General features: G+C 38.4%; 1 pseudogene; it reads right to left on the bottom strand.

Annotated features, from left to right (window-relative positions):
- Positions 1 to 7479: 7479 nt before the first annotated feature.
- LOC103273697 lies at positions 7480 to 8544 on the bottom strand (annotated as a pseudogene).
- Positions 8545 to 9349: the final 805 nt, after the last annotated feature.

The following is a 9349-nucleotide window of genomic DNA, read 5'->3' as shown; positions in this document are numbered from 1 at the left end:
TAAAGAAGCAGTCTCCTTTTACCTTATTATTCTTTCCTGTCAATCAAAATGGAAAAGAAAAGTATAAAAATAGAAAGTAGCTTCTGGGCTTAGGATGAGAAAAAGTATTTGTAGCTTTATTAAAACTGTTGGAGTTATTTCCTCTGCCACATTGTGTGTTCTCTGTGAAATTCCCACATCTTGCCCGCTTAGCTAGTGAAAGTACAATTAACACTGCTGTCCTCAAGTCAACCTGCTTGAGGAAATCTTCCTCTTACTAGCTGTTCTTGTCAGTGCTTCTTCCTCTAGTCACCCACCCCCGAGAAGAGAAATTGTTCTGTGTTCTGTTAATAACTTTCTCTTCTGGGATGACTAAAATCCTAGAGTTTTTTCCTTTGAGAAGCACCGTCCTTATGTTTACATCTAGCCTGCCTAATTAGACTTTAGATTAAACAGGGGTCTTGTTTATTCTGCAGTCTGGAGTGTTTCCAGGTGTTGCAATGACTAAGCCCACTTCTTTTGCCCCTGTTCTCACCCATGGCACAGAATGGGCTATAGAAATTGCATGGAGGAGGACTCCAACTTTCTGGAGGAAGAGTATGGGGACTCCTCTCGGGCTTTTTAGCCCACAAAGGAGCTCATTGCTCTTTCTACCTTCAGAGGAATCTCTAGACCTGCTCGTACTCTCACACAGGTAGTAATGAGGCACACTGCCTCCTCCCTCTCTGTTTAGAGCCGGCCATACATCAGCATGCATTGCAGTCCTTTGGAATGGATTAGAAAGAAGCTTATCTACATTCTACAGTGTCATGTGGAAAGGATTTATTTGAGTGAAAAAACAGAAAGTTATATTTTCAAAAGCACTCTGAGAAGGAATATAGTCTTAGTGCTTAAGTAAATTCCTGAATAATCTAGGGCTAGTTTCCAAATTTGAATGGACTGCTACTGGATATTAAGACTGGGTGGTTACACCATCTTCTAGGTATAGCCAGTATCCCTTGCTCTAATCTCTTTTTTCCCAACAGAGTGATCCATAACATGGTACTGACTGCCTAGAGCCTCCCTTTGGAAAAACTTTTATTATTTGACGAAAATAATCACAGCACTCTTTAGGAGCACAAACTCATTCTGAAGAGTGACATTTAAAAGGAAAGAATCCGGTACTTGTCCTGTTTTTCTTGTAGAAACTATATTTCATGATAATTATAGAGATGTGAATGTCTCTCTACTGCACTCCCATGTCTCAAGTCATAGACCACAAAGAACATACCTGCAGCTCAGCAAGTCAAGTGTATTACTTGTTGCAGCGAGGGAAAAATGCACACCATGAAGAATTGTGGGGCATCTCAGTAATAGGGTGTTAAAAAGGACATATAAGGTTTGGGCTGAGGTTAGATGATGCTGTGGAGGGTTCAGGAAAGAGGGAATTTGCTCTGAATCGGGTGCTCTTAGGGAAGCAGAATAATGATATGATTGGATATTGTAAAAAATATTATTTTAAAAAGGATATATGTGATTGAGTGTTCAATAAATCTTGTAGGGCAGGTTAGAGCAAGGTTAAAGCTGTAATCATTACAGATGCAGCAGTCACTCATATTCGGAAAAGAAGGATGTTTGATATTTCTGTGGTCTGTGAAGTGACCTCATATTTTTGCTTGTGATTAGACAATATTATAAAATTAAAAAAAAAAACCTCACTTCTTCAAAGTCACAAGCTGATGTTCTGTGAGATGTTTTATGTCCAACAACAGAATATTGAAGCCTAGATGTGAGTGTCGGGCCAGCTCTCAGAGTTTAGGGGCTGCTCTTCCGTTTCCCAGAGATGAGAAAGGAAAGATTTTTTTTCCTAATAGAAGAATAGAACAAAATAAAAGTGGGAGAAAGAAAAGATTTGGATAATCCCATTTTTAACCCCCAATGAAGTAAAGGACCTAGACAATCTAGATGCTAAAATCATTAGTGAAATATTAATATGGGGGTACTTTATTATGTTGGTTCAGGCTGACATCACCTGAACCACTGATCTATCTTACCATTACTAAAAGTAGAATAGATAGACGTTATGAGCCTCCTGGTGTGACTCAAAACACTACCTTTGAAACATTCTCATCTAAAGATTTGAGTCGGAATCTAGTCAAGTTTCTAATCTGTCAGATTACAGGGAATATGGGGTACAGCATCATCCTAAATAACATTATTAGGATACAATCAGCAAAATCTAGAATCTTCAGCAAATAAATGGCATAAAAAGGTGGGAAGATGTTATAGATTAAAAGGAACTTACAGAACATATCAAACACAATATGTAAATTTTGTTGTTCTGATTCAAGCAGAGCATGTTAAGGAGCATTTTTGAGATAATCAAAGAAAACCAAGTAGTGATTAGGAGTTAGATGACAGTAAAAATAAATTGTAGCGGGTGCAGTCCCTCATGCCTATAATCCAAGCATTTTGAGAAGTCAAGGCAGGAGGATTGCTTGAGGCCAGGAGTTCAAGACCAGCTTGGACAACACAGTAGGACTCCATCTCTACAAATTTTTTTTCTTTAATTAGCCATGTGTAGTGGTGTACTGTAGTCCTAGTTACTTGAGAGACTAAGACAGGAGGATCCCTTGAGCACAGGAGGGCAAGGTTATAATGAGCTGTGACTGTGGTACTGCACTTTAGCCTGGGCAACAGAATGAGATTCCATTTCCAAAATATAAATACATACATACATATATAGTTGGTTATAGAAATGGTATGGTGGTTATTTTAAAATGTTCTTATCTGTTAAAGATATATTCTAAAGTGTTTAGAGATAGAATGATATGATGTCTAATATTTGCTTCACATAAAAGAAAAAAAGGCTAGAAAGTAGATAGATGAAACAAAAAGGACAGTATGTTGCTAATTCTTAAAGCTGGATGATGCAACTCTGGAAGTTAATCATTCTTTCTACTTTTGGATATATTTGAGAAATCTCAGAACAAACAGCTTTAAAACAAGTGAACATTGCTTTTGTTTCACACCATTTGTTTGATTGTCCTCTCATCTCAGCAGGGCACCCTAGACCAATATTTAGAATTAAAGAGGATGAGACAGTAACTCATCTCATTTTCCAAGCTCTCAAGCAGAAATAGGTTTATTTCTCAAAGATCTGTCAATTCCCAGCCACGTTTTTGCTCAGTCTCTATTTAATATGGCTTTTATGGGACGGAGCTCCCGGAAATAACAAAGGCCTCCAGGAGTTATAACTTTAAAACTTTATTTTTGCCTCATTCATTTTCTCAAGGTTATGTATTCATCAAAATATAAGGGCTTTTATTGAAAGAATTGTATACATTAATACGGACTATAAATAATTCTTATCTGGTGGCTGTCATAGTCAGCATTTCAAGGTTGGATGACCATAATATTACTATGAAAATTTTAAGTACTTTATGGCATTTTCCACTCAGGAGTGAATCTATAAATGTTCAAGTTTTTTGAATCCTTATGGAGCTGGGATAATAGTCACTGCCTAAAATGGACAAAGACTAAAAGCCAATCCTAAGCCAGTATTGTGCTTTTCTCTTGTGCTATCTATTGTTAGCCTCAGTTTTGCTCCCAGAGGTAAAGGTGAATAACTTTGTCCATTTCTCCTTACAGATGTGCATGTGACCTTTTCTCTTTACTTACTCATCGGGTTGGCATTTTTGGTTCTAATCCCTTTCAGCTGGTCTGTAATGATACAGGGACACTTCGTCAATGAAATTCTATGTACATGCCAATACCCACAGAGTATCTGGAAGCAGAATTTTATGCTATAGAATGCATGCTGAACAGAATAATGCACAGTGGTTAATTGTTCTTTTGTGGATTGTCTCTTACAATTTTGTGGGAGTTTTTATAAAGTGGACAGGGTATTCCTTTGGTTCCCAAACTTCTATAACATGGTTTTGTTTACTTGTCAATCAAAATTTTGTCTAATAAATGTCATGTTATGATTTGAAGGTGTCCTGTGGCACCACTTTAGATTGGCTTCATTTGAAAATGATGTTGATGAGAGGAAATGGAAAATGATTTATCCTGCATAAGGATAAGGTTGATAGCACTGGTCATTGAAAGCTAAAGTTCTCAAATCTTTTTTTTTTAACTTAGAGGAGTTTTTGCTCTTCCTTCTGTCCTTTCCATATATGAGACAAGCCCTGTGTTTTAGGGAGTTTTCACAGAGGAATAATTAGAGAAGGCGATTTACTCTCCCCAACAACTCAGTCAAGTACTCATTTGGGGACTGGTAGGACGTCTTTCTCTATATTATTTTCAGGTAGAGAGACAAAATGAAGACATGATTTATATGGCTTCCTGAGGACCCAAAGAAAAAAATGGCCAGAGTCTGCCCTGAGGGAAGGAGTGAAGAGCAGTTTAAATTGATAAAGATAATATTTAAATTGATTCTTAAAATTAGGGAAAGCAGCCAGGCTCGGTGGCTCAGCCTGTAATCCTGCACCTTTGGGAGGCTGAGGTGAGTGGATTGCCTGAGCCCGCGGGTTCGAGACCCGCCTGGGCGGCGAGACCTCATCTCTACAATAAATCAAAAAATCAGCCGGGTGTAGTAGCGCATGCCTGTAATTCCGGCTACTTGGAATGCTGAGATGGAAGGATCGCCGGAGTCCAGCAGGTCGAGGCTGCAGTGGCCGGGAGCGGCCACTGCACTCCAGTCTGGGTGACAGAGTGAGACTCCAACTCAAAAAAAAAAAAAAAAAAATTAGGGAAAGCACATGCTAGACCTGGAGAGAGATATAGGAGATCTGAAACAGTATACTACACTTAGGGAACTGCAACTAGTTCAGTACTTCTGGAGAATTGTGTGTGTGTGTGTGTGTGTGTGTGTGTGTGTGTGTGTGTGTGTGTGTGTATACACATGCACATGTGTTGTAGAAGGCAAAGTAGGGATGGAGAAGAGTAGAGAAAGTTAACAAGAAATGATGATGAATATATAAACAAGAGTAAGATCATAGAGGGCTTTGTATGTCTTATTAAGAAATGGAGCTTTATTCTGTAAATGATGGGGAGCCTTTTCGAATGCTGATGTCTTAATGTTACCCTTTATGTGTCATGGGCTTTCACCATTAGCCCAAGCACTCTTATGTAGTTACAGTCAAAGGTTATCTTTGGAGAGCCCATAGTTCTCAAGTAAGATATGGACTATATGTTTATATCAATGTTCCTTTGTGGGGTGGAATGTAGCTCAAGATTAGACTTTTGAGAATTTTGACCCATTTTTTATTTTATAGGGCTAATGGTAGGACAAAAATCGAGTAGAAGTTTATTGAAGGTGAGTTTTACTCTAGATGTGTAGGTTTTCCAATATGCCACCTTGATTAGTATTAGAATGTGCTTGGATTCTATGTAAGGGTTATATTTCCTTGTAGAACTCTTCTGACCTATTTTGGTCTTCACATTTCAATGAACTTTTACTAGATTTTTTTGTTATTTGCTTTAAGCTATCTATTGCATATACCCAGTTCATAATTTAAAAGGGGATTTCATTTGGCTAATATTCTCATTTATATTTTAAGGTCTCTGATATCATAATGTAGTCTTTGATTTGTATAGAAAAACATGAAGAGTTCAAGCATCAAATATCCTTGAAATAACAGTTACAATTAGTTCTCTGACAAACTTCAGAGCAAACAATTAACTCATTGTCCTTGAGAGAAGATCATGTTGATTCTAGTTTATGCTTTAACATTGCTCTAAACTTCTCCAGAAGTTTAGAAGAGGAGGTAATCCACAGCTCTCTTAATCAGGCAAATTATCATCTTCTTGAAGGGCTTAGGTGTAATAACAGTCTGTCTGGAGAAAGACCAGGCAGATAAATTTTTGACAGTTTAGATTAAGAGCTTCCTGGATTTTTCTACTAAAGTGATCTATTTTGCTTATCCTAAGCAGGCTTTTAAACACAGAAGACATCTTAAGATACTCTGTCCTTCAAGCTGGTTAACCTTGAACCTATGCCTGGTGAAATCCCACTGTGTAGAGTGTCTGGCTATGTATGGCTACTTGGCATACTACCCCCAAACATCTTGACTTAAGCCACTTTTGTTTGGGTTTTAAGGGTCAGAAATTCAAATAAGGCATGATTAAGGAAGACCTGCTTCTGTTCCCAGGGCCTGGGGCCTTAGCTGGGATTATCTTCCAAATGGCTGGAAACTGGCACAGCTGAGGACAAGGACATCTTTTTCTTTATGTAGTCTTGGGTGTTGTCCCTGTGACTTCCTCATAGGATCTTTCCAGCACAGTGATCTTGGGGAGTAGTAGGATTTCATGGTTCAGAGTTCTGAGAGTGAATAATCCAAAACACCAGGGTAGAAGTTGGAGGACCATTTATCACTTGGTCTGTGAAGTAATTCAGCATCACTGTCATATTCTGTTGGTCCCTCAGTACTATAGCATAGGACTATACAAGGATGTGAATACTGTAGTGTGATGTGGATCACCACATGAAGGGATGAGGGCATCTTGGAGGCTGGGTCATTACCAAAACTAGAAAATCTCATTTCTTTAGTTCACTGCACAGACTCCTCTTGGTAATGAAGATGAACTCATTTCCCCCCCAAGCATCCACTTTTGCTCACACCATCTCACGCCCTCTCTACCCCAACATTCCTTTTTATGGGCAGGTGGAGAGACTTGAAACATTTTCTGATTATGACATTATGACTCTTCATGTTTAAAGCTTTCAATGGCTTATTATTGTTGTTAGGATGAAGACCTTTATTCAACAAATATTTTTCGAGTACTCACTCTGTTGAAGTAATATCCTGGGCCTTAGGGGTACCACAGTGTGTCAAATTGACAGAAATTCCAGTCTTCGTGGACTCATGCATTCTAGTGTGTGTTCTTGTGTGTGTGTGTGTGTGTGTGTGTGTGTGTGTGTGTTTGAGAAGGGGGCAAAGTAAATAAGTGCACATGTATTAGGAATAGAAATAAACCAGGAAAAGAAAAAAGGAAGGGCGGGTCGTAATTTTAAATAGGATAGTTAGGGAAGGCTTCAGTGAGAAGATATCACATTTGAGTAAAGATTCAAAGTAGATGAGGATGTGAGCCATGTGGATATGGGCTGAGAAATGAGCAGTAATGGAAGTTCTGAGAGGGAAGCATCCTGACATTCAAGGGAAGCCAGGATACTGGGCTTGGGGTATACAGAATGAGAATGAGAGTCATGGGAGATGACATCAGCGATTTAACAGTGGAATAGACCATGTCTGGACATACAGGTCATTTTAAGAGCTCTAATTTTCACTCTGAATGAGAAGAGAAGACTTTGTAGACTTTGAAAGGAGCAGTGATAAGGTCTAAATCATGCCTTTTTTTAAACTGATGAATTCTGGTGGTATTTTATTTGGAGATAATCACTGATTTTCAGATTTTAATTTTTCTTTCTTTGAAATGCTGCACCAATTAGACATAAAAGTATTTATACATTGAGTAAGAAATAAATATAAAGTAACTGAAAACTAATTATCCATTGATTCATTTAGCTTTCTTGCTGGCCATCTTCTGTTGTATTTTTCTTTGCCTTTTGTAAACTCTTTTCTTTCTTATTTTCAAATCGACTTTGACTGTTCTTACCCACTGTATTTCTATCGGTTTTTCCTCAGGTGGTATAGCAAAACATCTGCAGTGGGATCATGTAGAAGAAGAGTCTTTGGTTCTTTCTCAGTTCCTGCACATCTTTCACTTGCTGTTTTTCTCTGTATTTTGTAGCTGTGATGGATCTGATGATACGCTGATGTATGTTTGGTGACTGGCAGTGAGGATTCTTATATAAAGTTGGTCCTCCAAAACTTCCTTGGAAAATTTTTATGAGATTTAAGACAAAACGAGGTCCTATTTCTACAAGAACAGCATCTTCTTCTATGATCTGAAAGTTCCAAAACCATATCCTGTTATCCAAGATGGTGAAAGTAAACACATGGTCTACACATGGTTGGCTTTTGGTATGATTCCGTGGTATACTAAAGATCTGAATTAAGAGTTCTTTTAACAAAGTATAATGTAGTAATTCATCAAAAGAAGAGCCAAAAGACAAAATGGGCCGAGAACCTTTCAAACAGTTTCTAGTAATCTTCAGTTCAGGTAGGGTATGAATAGTTTGAACAAAGAACTTAGCAGTTGGTCCATGAGGTGAATTTGAAAGCCACATATAGAGATCCTGTTTTTCCTTAGCTTCAAAATACATGCATTTATTGCAGTCTTCATTTTACAAACCTTGCTAATCACAAATCATTTATCTTTTTGATCCATCTTAGTATCTGGTTTAGAATGAGGCATCTATGTTCTCAAGTCCTGCATTAAATGTCTTTTTCTGAAATTTATTCCTCTGGAAGAAAAAATGAGGATCTGTTCTTTGTTCTTCTACTTGCCTTTGCATACGAGTCTTGGGACATAGTCTCTTTCTTCCTCCACATCCTTTGCAGTGTTGAGTGGCTCAGTGGGCCACCAGGCTTCTTTTTTGTTTTGTTTTGGCTTCTTTGCCTGAACTGCCAAACCTCCACGCTATTTCCTCTTGGTTGCCACCATCTTACCCTGACTCATGTTTTTTGTTTTTTTTTTTGAGTTGGAGTCTCACTATGTCGCCCAGACTGGAGTGCAGTGGCCGCTCCTGGTCACCGAAGCCTCGACCTGCTGGGCTCCGGCGATCCTTCCGCCTCAGCCTTCTGAGTAGCCGGAATTATAGGCGCGCGCTACCACGCCCGGCTAATTTTTTGATTTATTGTAGAGATGAGGTCTCACCTGCCCAGGCGGGTCTCAAACCCGCGGGCTCAGGCAATCCACTCACCTCAGCCTCCCAAAGGCATGGGATTACAGGCTGAGCCACCAAGCCGGGCTCTGACTCATGTTTTAAAAGGCTTACTCCTGAAGGGCAAGGGTAAAAATAGAAAGGTCATTTCCATATTTATTGCAATAATATAGGAGAGAAGAAAGGGTGGCTTGGATTAGGATGGTATTGTAAAAATGATGAGAAGTGGCTCAGTAAAATATATTTTTTGAAGATAAAATTGATAAGTTTTGCTGATAAACTCAGTGTAGGATACGAAAGAAAGAGAGGAGTCACAGACAATGTCAAGTAACCACAAACATAGAGTTGCCATTTATCGAGATGAGGAAATTTGTCAGAACAGATTTAGGAAAGAGTTTAGTTTGGACATGTTTATCAACCTTAAGTAACTAGATTCAGAAAATATAATTAAGTATAGATTTTATTTTTACCCAACACTTGAGGATGGCCATCTGGAAGTATAGATTGAAGTTGCCCTGAATATATACTCCTATTAGCAGCAATTACAAGTAGGTTTTTTTTTAAAACATATTTTTATTTAAAGTTGTGGGGTACAGTTAA

Source organism: Carlito syrichta, unplaced genomic scaffold (genome assembly GCF_000164805.1).
Source record: "Carlito syrichta isolate Samal-C Ts95f unplaced genomic scaffold, Tarsius_syrichta-2.0.1 Scaffold314121, whole genome shotgun sequence".
Taxonomy (NCBI): domain Eukaryota; kingdom Metazoa; phylum Chordata; class Mammalia; order Primates; family Tarsiidae; genus Carlito; species Carlito syrichta.
This window is presented reverse-complemented; position numbering and strand designations above follow the sequence as displayed.